Below are 11315 nucleotides of genomic sequence, written 5' to 3' on the forward strand. Positions count from 1 at the left end.
GAGCTGTCTGGGTTTGATTTTACTTTTTTTTTTTTCTTTTGACTTCCTTTTAAAATGTACTGATGCATTTAAAAGGACAGTTCACTCATCACCCTCATCCAAACCCAAATGACTTTCTTTTTGCAGAAGGAAGTATTGACTGAATGCCTTTGACATCCATTATAGTTCATGAAAGCTCATGAGAGAAGTAGCAGTCATTCAAGACAGACTTTTGAGTTTTTTCAGTGAATCGGTTCATTCTGAATCCTGAAAGATTCATTCTGAAGCAGTCGAGTTCAGCTCACTCAATCAGTGATCCGGTTGCAATGTTTTACAAGTCACATGAGACTGAGTGAATAAAGACTAAAACTTTCTCACACGAAAATATTGTATGACTTCAAAAGACTTGAAATATAGATACTGATTCATATAGACCACATTTATGATGCTTTGATTGCTCCACAATATCAAATTCACTTTTTTTTTTACTTTTTTTTTTATTGCTTTTATATTTACATAACAAAATTCAACAACACTAACATGCTATGTTAACACAAACTTATGATAGATTTTTTTTCTAATTCTAGCCAAGTAGGTGGGTCTTCAGAAGATGAAATGAAAAACATAATAAATCTTAATTGAGCTGCCAAATAATACCATTGAAAATTAGGGCAATGAAGTCCTCCTCTATCATAAGGCAGATATAAAAGGGATAGCCTAAGTCTTGATCTTCTATTATTCCATATGAATTTAGTAACAAGTTTCTTGAGTCTAGAAAATAATGAGCTTGGAGGTGCTAGAGGGATATTTTGAAATAAATATAAGAATTTAGGCAATATATTCATTTTTAGTATATTTATTCTCCCTATTACAGAGATGGGTAGTGAGGTCCATCGTTCAATTGACTTTACTACTTTATCAAAAACAGATTCATAATTTGTTATAACTACATCCTCCACCTTTGGGACAATTTTAATACCCAAATATGTGAAGACACTGGATGTTTTAAACATGTTAATGTTATTTGTAGGATTATTTCTTTCTTCCTCATTCAATATCATTATAGAAGATTTTGAATTATTAATCCGATACCCTGATATTTTCCCAAATATCTCGATTAGATTAAGTAGAGCTGGAATAGATATATCTAACTTCTTTAAAAACAATATAACATCATCTGCAAAAAGAGCTATTTTGTGTTCAAAACCGGCGATTGTTATTCCTTCTATATCTTTATTTCTTCTAACTGCAATTGCAAATGGTTCGATGGCTAAAAGAAAAAGCAGAGGAGAAAGAGGAGAGCCCTGTCTACAACATCAAATTCACTTTTATTATACTGAAGAAAGTGACCAGGATATTCTTCAAAAATCCCCTTTTTTGTGTCTCACAGAAGACAAGAAATAAAAACGAGGGTTTGCAACCAGGGCTGCATTAAGACCTTACTGGGCCCCGGGGCTATGACTTACTGCAGGGCCCCCTATTACACACACACACACACACACACACATATATATATATATATAGCTTTAAATAGGATTTTTTATCCTATCAAAATTTTGATGCATTTGAAATTTTATAATTCTTGTTACCAATTTCAATATTTAAAAAAATAAAATAAATAAAAATAAAAAATACTAGCCTAAGTAAAAACAAGATTATACTTAAGACAAGTAAACAGACACAAATTACAAAAAATAGACCTACTTCAAACACTTAAAGCACTGAATAAGAAATTATATTGTATCAAATACTTGTACAAATAAACTGAATAGTCTTCACTGTATACATTCAATATACATTCATTCTTATTTATTTTACAAAAGTGATTCGGTCAAGGACAGTGAGTGATTTTCTTTCTAATGTTTGATTAACATTATTGACATACATTTTAATAGCAGCTAAATTAAGCTGCTTAAGAGGAATAGCTCACCCAAAAATTAAAGGTCTGTTGTTGTTCTAAACCTGTATGAGTTTCCTTCTGCTGTTGAATGTAAAAATAAATGAAGAGTTCATTTGCAAAAACAGAACTCAATTTTTAACAATTTTCAAAAATGACGTTTTTTCATTGTGCATTCCAATTATTCTCGATCAAATTGCAGATGGGTTATTTTGATTAAGTTAAAAAATAACAAAACAAATACAGCTAACTAACACAATAAAAGACAATAAAAACATGATAACATAATAAAAAAACATGAGTTTTGTACATTTTAATAAACTGAGTCATCCGTTTTTGCAAATAAACTCTTCATATATTTGGAACAATACTGGTAACCCAACAGTTGCTGGGCCCCCATGACTTCAGTTTTTTTAGAATAGCCCCTCTCTCACTTTCTTTTTAGAATAGTTTACATTTTTACTTATCGAAGTCTGTTCTTTGCATGACCATTTCCACATTATGCCAGAACGAAGTGAAGAGAGGAGAACACAGACATTGCAGCGATCACCTGATTGATACGTGCTGCAGGGGTCGTTCAAAAGTAAAAATATAGAATACAGGCATTTGATTGGTAAACCAAATTCAAACGTGACGTTTTAATCTCTAAAGGTAATGCATGGAATATATGGAAAAGCTCCACTAAATAATAGCGCTAATATGTGAGGGGCGGGGCTTTGGCAATCGGCGCTACCGATGACCTGTCAATCTACTCCACAGCTAATCACGGCCCCCTCCTTGTCCGGGCCCCGGGGCTTCAGCCCCGCCTAGCCCAATGGTTAATGCGGTCCTGTTTTTAACAACATGAGGGTGAGGAAATAAGAATGTTCATTTTTTATTTATTTTTTGAATTGTTCCTTTAAGAGTGTGTGAAGTTGTTTGTTGTTATTTGATGGGTTCAAACAGCTTTTCTTTCCATTTACTTGGAAACAGCATGCCACAATCACAGATACTGAGTAGGCTGGTTAAGGGTTCAAATTTCATTTCATTAAACCATTCTCTTTCCTGTTAAATGAAACAGTACAATTGGAATGTAATTATTGTGAGGCTTTTTACAAAAGCTATTACCAGGAATATCCATAATGTCAAAATTTTAACACAGCATTTAGTACTTCAGTATTCTGTGTTTCATTTAAATGTCAGTATGATCAAGCTCCACAGGAAAATGTAAAAAACACAAAAACTGAAAAGTTACCTAAAGAACATATTCAAAAACACAACTGATGTCATATGAATGTTCTTAAAAGGATATGTAGCCCGGTGAGAATAAAACGATGCTAAATTATGGTTTGATACTAATATGTTTATTTACATTATAATGTGTGTGTTTTATTTTTATTATTTGTTTATTCAGTTTCATTTCAGTGTTTTCATGTGTATGTATATAGTTATATTTATATATAATTTTATTTAATGTACGCATCACGAGGTGGAGGATGAGAGGGGCGTGGCGGGAAAGGAGAGCGGAGAGGGAGAGCGGAGAGAGAGAGAGGGGAGGAGGGAGATTGCGTATTACGTTAGTCCGAAAGAAAAGGATATTCTACACGATAATCACGTATATCTAGAGTGAATCCGTAATGAGTGATTTGTATTTTGCTAATAAGAACTTTATTTAGCAAGTATTGGTTATATTTAGCACTGATTACACTTTGCACGTTCATTCCATGTGCTTGTGTGGTGACTAGCACGAACCCGATCGACATTCAACGCAAAGAAGGAGAAACAGATAGCGCTCCGGGTGACCAGAAAAGCCCGGAGTTCCTCTGTTGCCGCGTGGGAGAGCCGCTAGCCGCTCACGCGAGCCAAAGCCACTACGTTTCATCATACCGCAGCACCCGTCGCGTTCTGGGGAAAAAAAACCCTCAGGCCTGCAAAGTAGGGTGGGTGTGTGAGTGATAGCAGGAAAGTGGGCCCACTGTTTTGTTACTGAATATAGAAAGTATTTCATTGGGTTAAATCCCAAATTGTAAGATTTTGTTATTGAGTTGTAAATTTGTACATTTTCCAATTTAATTCCCTAACGTGTGTTTAACACTTGTGAAAATAGAAGTTTGGGTTATTCCATATTGTCCCTTCTTTTAAAGGATTTGATTTGACATTGAAAAAAGTTGTTTACACAGTTTTATTATCCTTTCACATTGCTTTACTAACTTCATTGGGTTATTTAAATATATAAACAAAACCTCATACGACCAGTATTGGATTCTATCATCTTTATTGCTGCTGGAAGGAAGAGAAATATATTTGACTGTTAAAGTTAATCATAACAGTGAAACAAATACTTACCCAGGCCCCAGCTTGAATATAGCGGTTATCGTTACTGGGGTTACATAAATTGGAGGCACCGCTGGGATCAATTTCCCTTATTATTTCAGCAGCATCCATAGTAAGAAGAAGAAAAAAACACATTTTAAATTGTATAGTACAAAGTAACAGTTTAAGTGGCTCAGCTCTAGCTATGGCTCATTTTCGGACCTCTTTCTCAGTCCCTGATTTGAAAAGTTGGTGCCGAGGTGAAGGCTTGTACGCATCACGAGGCGGAGGATGAGAGGGGCGTGGCGGGAAAGGAGAGCGGAGAGAGAGAGAGGAGAGGAGGCAGATTGCGTATTACGTTAGTCCAAAAGAAAAGGATATTCTACACGATAATCCCGTATATCTAGAGTGAATCCGTCATCTAAGCTCTGAAGAAATAAGTGAAAAAACTTAGACAGCATGTGAAAGGGCTGGCTGCACAACCAACACCTAAAGTAGAGAAAGAAATGGCTCCAAAGGGTAACCAAGCATGTCCAGTGCAGTTCACCCGATCAAAAGTATCTGGATCTTCTAAAATCTCAGAAGATTACTTCTGCTATAGGTGTGGGGGTGACGGACACATTGCTTCAAAATGCAGAGCCCCTGTAAATGAGACTAAAGTGATTAAGAAACTCATTCAATCTCTGCGAAAAGCTAAAGGAAAACAGAGGAATGAGGAGGCTCCTGTAGAGGAATACAACTGTTCTGTGAAAAGAAGCGCAGTTCAAGTCAAACCAACCACAAGTATCCCTGAAGGACTAGTGGGACCATCTTCGGTTATTCCGGTGAAGGTAAATGGAACACCTTGTCAAGCTTTGCTGGACAGTGGATCTGTAGTAACCATTATCTTTGAGGAATGGTACAATAAATTCCTGACTGATACTCCGATTCAACCCATTTCTGGACTAGCAGTATGGGGCTTGAGTGAGCCAGTTTCCCTTATCGTGGCTATGTGGAAGTAGAGCTGCAATTTCCGGAGAAGTTGACAGGGGTGCAGCAATCCATCAGTGTATTGGCATTAGTGTGCCCAGAGCCTCATGGACCCAAACAGGTTCCATTACTCATCGGTACCAATGGCAGTATGTTCCAGAGGTTAGCCCAGCTGTGTAAAGAATCTGCTGGAGTAGACATTGTTCGCACAATGCCAGTAAATCTTCAGAAGCCAAAGACATCCTCGTTCCGAAAAAGAAAAGAAATTAAGGATAGTGGAGAGTTTGCGAGGACCAGCCTTGGAGATTATCCAAGCGGTAAGGTTTACAAACTCAGAAGCATCTCCAAGAGAGTATCTTGCAGCTATTGAAAGTGCTTTTGGAAGCTCAGAGTCCGGCGAAGATCTGTATTTCAAGTTCAGAGCATTACGGCAACGTCATGGAGAATGCTTGTCGGATTTCCTGAGGAGAATTGAGAAAATCTTGATTAGAGTTGTACAAAAAGGAGGCCTACCTGCCCAGTTGGCTGGAAAAGCACGTCTGGAGCAACTCATCAGAGGAGCAATCCAGGCTGACATCATGCTGCTTCAGTTACGCCTAAGGGAACGAAAGGAAAACCCACCTGATTTCCTAGATCTGCTACATGAGATTCGGGAAGAGGAGGTAAGAGAAGCTGAAAGACGAAAGGCTAATCCAACCGTTCGTCAAGTGCAAATTGGAAGTGAGAATTCCTAAGACTCATCCTTTCAAGAGCTTGCAACTGAGATCAAGGACTTACAAACTATGGTGGCAGAGTTAACAGTTAAGTCAAAGGATGATGCGATTTCTGAAAAGAAACAGAAAAGCCAGCAAGCATCAGAGTTCAATGATGAAAGTTATAAAGTACAAGCTCTGAAGAAAGAAGTGAAAAAACTTAGACAGCAAGTGAAAGGGCTGGCTGCACAACCAACACCTAAAGTAGAGAAAGAAATGGCTCCAAAGGGTAACCAAGCATGTCCAGTGCAGTTCACCCGATCAAAAGTATCTGGATCTTCTAAAAGCTCAGAAGATTACTTCTGCTATAGATGTGGGGGTGACGGACACATTGCTTCAAAATGCAGCGCCCCTGTAAATGAGAATAAAGTGATTAAGAAACTCATTCAATCTCTGCGAAAAGCTAAAGGAAAACAGAGGAATGAGGAGGCTCCTGTAGAGGAATACAACTGTTCTGTGAAAAGAAGCGCAGTTCAAGTCAAACCAACCACAAGTATCCCTGAAGGACTAGTGGGACCATCTTCGGTTATTCCGGTGAAGGTAAATGGAACACCTTGTCAAGCTTTGCTGGACAGTGGATCTGTAGTAACCATTATCTTTGAGGAATGGTACAATAAATTCCTGACTGATACTCCGATTCAACCCATTTCTGGACTAGCAGTATGGGGCTTGAGTGAGCCAGTTTCCCTTATCGTGGCTATGTGGAAGTAGAGCTGAGAGCTGCAAAGAAGTTGACAGGGGTGCAGCAATCCATCAGTGTATTGGCATTAGTGTGCCCAGAGCCTCGAGCCTCAAAACAGGTTCCATTACTCATCGGTACCAATGGCAGTATGTTCCAGAGGTTAGCCCAGCTGTGTAAAGAATCTGCTGGAGTAGACATTGTTCGCACAATGCCAGTAAATCTTCAGAAGCCAAAGACATCCAAAATGGAAGTCCGAGAACAAAAAGGATCAGAAGATGCGGTGGCTGAAATTCAATGGTCAGGTCCAGGTCCACTCAGTATTCCACCAAGAAGTGAGAGAAGTGAGTCTTGCAAAGTCAAGGTGATGCAGTCCATTGACAAGTGTATCTTAGTTGTAGATCAACCATATCAACCATCTAGTCCTGCTGAGGTTCTAGTAAAGCCTACTATTATTCCCTCGTCAGCCATGCAAGTGAACCGATTTCCTGTGCTTCTAAGGAATGTATCACAGAAAGAAGTTTGTATTCCTGTGGGTTCAGTAGTGGCACATGGATACACCACTGAAGTTGCTACTAGTGTGGAGAAAGACAATTCAGCAAGAGGATCACCTATAGATCCATGCTTGTTTAATTTTGGAGATTCACCGATTCCAAAATATTGGAAGGATAGATTATCCCAAAAACTGTCGGAGAGGCCGAATGTCTTTTCACTCCATGAATGGGATGTGGGATCTGCTAAAGGAGTGGAACACCACATTCGCCTGAGTGACAACACCCCATTTCGAGAGAGATCCCGTAGGCTTGCCCCTGCCGACATCGATGATATACGCCGCCATCTTCATGAGTTGTTGGCTACTGGAATCATCAAAGAGTCCAGGAGTCCATATGCTTCCCCCATTGTGGTGGCTAGGAAGAAGAATGGCACGGTGCGTATGTGTATCGACTATAGAACCCTAAATTCAAGAACAATCCCTGATCAGTATACAGTTCCGCGGATTGACGAGGCTTTAGACTCTCTTACGGGCAGCAGGTGGTTCTCCGTTTTAGACATACGGAGTGGATATTATCAGATCAATATGGCTGATGAAGACGAGGACAAGACCGCGTTCATATGCCCGCTTGGGTTCTATCAGTTTGAGAGGATGCCGCAAGGAATCTCTGGAGCCCCTGCTACATTCCAGAGATTAATGGAGAAGGCCGTAGGGGACATGAATCTGCTGGAAGTACTTGTGTACTTGGACGATCTCATAGTGTTCGGCAAAACACTAGAAGAACATGAGGAACGTCTGTTAAAAGTCCTCGATAGACTAGAAGAAAGTGGATTAAAAGTCTCACTTGACAAGTGCCAATTCTGTCAACCTCGGGTAAAATATGTGGGGCATATAATCTCCGAGAAGGGTATTGCCACCGATCCAGCTAAGGTTGAAGCTGTGACCAAATGGAAGCAACCCACGATTCAACCCATTTCTGGACTAGCAGTATGGGGCTTGAGTGAGCCAGTTTCCCTTATCGTGGCTATGTGGAAGTAGAGCTGCAATTTCCGGAGAAGTTGACAGGGGTGCAGCAATCCATCAGTGTATTGGCATTAGTGTGCCCAGAGCCTCATGGACCCAAACAGGTTCCATTACTCATCGGTACCAATGCCAGTATGTTCCAGAGGTTAGCCCAGCTCTGTAAAGAATCTGCTGGAGTAGACATTGTTCGCACAATGCCAGTAAATCTTCAGAAGCCAAAGACATCCAAAATGGAAGTCCGAGAACAAAAAGGCTCAGAAGATGCGGTGGCTGATTCTTTATTGCTGCTGGAAGGAAGAGAAATATTATATTTGACTGTTAAAGTTAATCATAACAGTGAAACCAATACTTACCCAGGCCCCAGCTTTAATATAGTGGGTATCGTTACTGGGGTTACATAAATTGGAGGCACCGCTGGGATCAATTTCCCTTATTATTTCAGCAGCATCCATAGTAAGTAGAAGAAGAAAAAAACACATTTTAAATTGTATAGTACAAAGTAACAGTTTAAGTGGCTCAGCTCTAGCTATGGCTCATTTTCGGACCTCTTTCTCAGTCCCTGATTTGAAAAGTTGGTGCCGAGGTGAAGGCATAGACCCAGATTATGCCATCATTGTGAGTGGAATTCCAGAAGAAACAGATGTTTCTAAAATTGAAGAAACTATGCATTCATTCAAAGCCCTCGGAAGAGTCAGGGTAAGAGGACGGATGTTTAGCCAAGAGTCACAGTCTCTGATAGTGCTCTGTGAATGTCGAGAGAAAGTGCAGGCAGAGAGACTCCCTCTTGATGTATTACCTGCTGATGGATCGGAGCCATGGATCCTGAGTGCTAATCTTCATGAGTTGTTGGCTACTGGAATCATCAAAGAGTCCAGGAGTCCATATGCTTCCCCCATTGTGGTGGCTAGGAAGAAGAATGGCACGGTGCGTATGTGTATCGACTATAGAACCCTAAATTCAAGAACAATCCCTGATCAGTATACAGTTCCGCGGATTGACGAGGCTTTAGACTGTCTTACGGGCAGCAGGTGGTTCTCCGTTTTAGACATACGGAGTGGATATTATCAGATCAATATGGCTGATGAAGACGAGGACAAGACCGCGTTCATATGCCCGCTTGGGTTCTATCAGTTTGAGAGGATGCCGCAAGGAATCTCTGGAGCCCCTGCTACATTCCAGAGATTAATGGAGAAGGCCGTAGGGGACATGAATCTGCTGGAAGTACTTGTGTACTTGGACGATCTCATAGTGTTCGGCAAAACACTAGAAGAACATGAGGAACGTCTGTTAAAAGTCCTCGATAGACTAGAAGAAAGTGGATTAAAAGTCTCACTTGACAAGTGCCAATTCTGTCAACCTCGGGTAAAATATGTGGGGCATATAATCTCCGAGAAGGGTATTGCCACCGACCCAGCTAAGGTTGAAGCTGTGACCAAATGGAAGCAACCCACTGATGTGAAATCCCTTAGATCATTCTTGGGATTCTGTGGGTACTACAGGCACTTCATAGCTAATTACTCCGCCATAGTCAGACCCCTTACTGAACTTACCAAGGGATATCTGCCTACTCAACATAGTAAGAAAGCTACAAAGAACGAAAGGATGTACTTCAAGGAGTCTGAAGCTTTTGGGGACAGGTGGACGAAAGAATGTACGGAGGCATTCCAGAAGATCATCCAGTGTCTTACTAACGCACCTGTGTTGGCATTTGCGGATCCAACCGAGCCCTACATTCTGCATGTAGACGCCAGCCAGAATGGGTTAGGAGCCGTTTTAAACCAGGAGAACCCAGAAGGGTTAAGGCCCGTAGCATTTGCCAGCCGCAAGTTGAAGCCCTCTGAACAGCGTTACCCTGTCCACCAACTTGAATTTTTAGCACTGAAGTGGGCAGTGGTAGACAAATTTCATGACTACTTGTATGGTGCACGATTTACAGTTAGAACAGACAACAACCCACTTACTTACATACTTACCACTGCAAAATTCAATGCCGCTGGTCACAGGTGGTTAGCTGCGCTGTCCACATACAACTTCAACGTACAGTATAAACCTGGAAAAAACAACATTGATGCTGATGCTCTGTCGCGCAATTTCTTTGCCACTACAGAAGAACAATATTGGCAAGAAATATCACCCTCTGGTATCAAAGCCCTTTGCAAAACAATGAATACCCAAAAGTGTGTAGAGATGCTGGGAGTGTCCCCTGAAGTCATACCTGAATGCTATGCATTTCCCACCAGACTAGACTATGGTTCTCTTGAGCATTTGAGTACCCATGACTTAATAAAAGCTCAGGAAGAAGACCCTGCTATTTCTCGAGTAAGACATGCTGTGTCAAAAGGGCAGTTGGTAGCATTGTCCAGAGACAAAGATCCTGAACTACACCTACTACAGAAAGAGGGGTCCAAACTCATAGTAAGGAGAGGACTATTATTCCGGGTGGTACAGCGACAACAACACGAAGAGTGTCGTCAGCTTGTTTTACCGCAGAAGTATCGGTCCATGGTCTTACAGTCCCTGCATGATGAAACTGGACATCTAGGAGTAGATAAGACCACTGCTAAGAGTGTCCATTCCTGTAGAGGGTGAATCATTCAAGAGCTGTGACAACAGTGAGGAAAAAGTAACACATTCTGTTGAAAATCCTGGGCAGAAGAAGATTGATGGTAATCTGAGAAGGGAAGGACTTGTCAATGAAACAACGCGAGAAGTTGAAAAACCTAACCCTCCAGTGGTAGAAGGGAAGACCTTACCTTTTCCTGAAGAAACTGACAGTGAAAAGAGTCCAAATGGTCTGGAGCCTTCTAGAGAAATTAGGTCTAAAAGAGAAATAAAGCCTGTAATTAAACTCAGTTATGATGAGTTGGGTAAAGCTACAAACCACCCAATATATATACTATTACACATGGTATGCCAGTGCACTGTAGTTTTGTTTCAGAGGGTAAGAGAAGTAATTGTAACACTGGTTGGTGCCACCCTCTTGCTACTTGCCGTAAATGCAGTAGAGAACCTAAGAAAAAAAGAATTAAACACTTGTAAGATCCCGAAAGTTTGATGGGGACCTCAAACATTTAGAAGGGGGAGGGTGTAGCCCGGTGAGAATAAAAAGATGCTAAATTATGGTTTGATACTAATATGTTTATTTACATTATAATGTGTGTGTTTTATTTTTATTATTTGTTTATTCAGTTTCATTTCAGTGTTTTCATGTGTATGTATATAGTTATATAT

Source organism: Sinocyclocheilus anshuiensis, unplaced genomic scaffold, assembly GCF_001515605.1.
Source record: "Sinocyclocheilus anshuiensis isolate Anshui unplaced genomic scaffold, SAMN03320099.WGS_v1.1 scaffold288, whole genome shotgun sequence".
Classification (NCBI taxonomy): Eukaryota; Metazoa; Chordata; class Actinopteri; order Cypriniformes; family Cyprinidae; genus Sinocyclocheilus; species Sinocyclocheilus anshuiensis.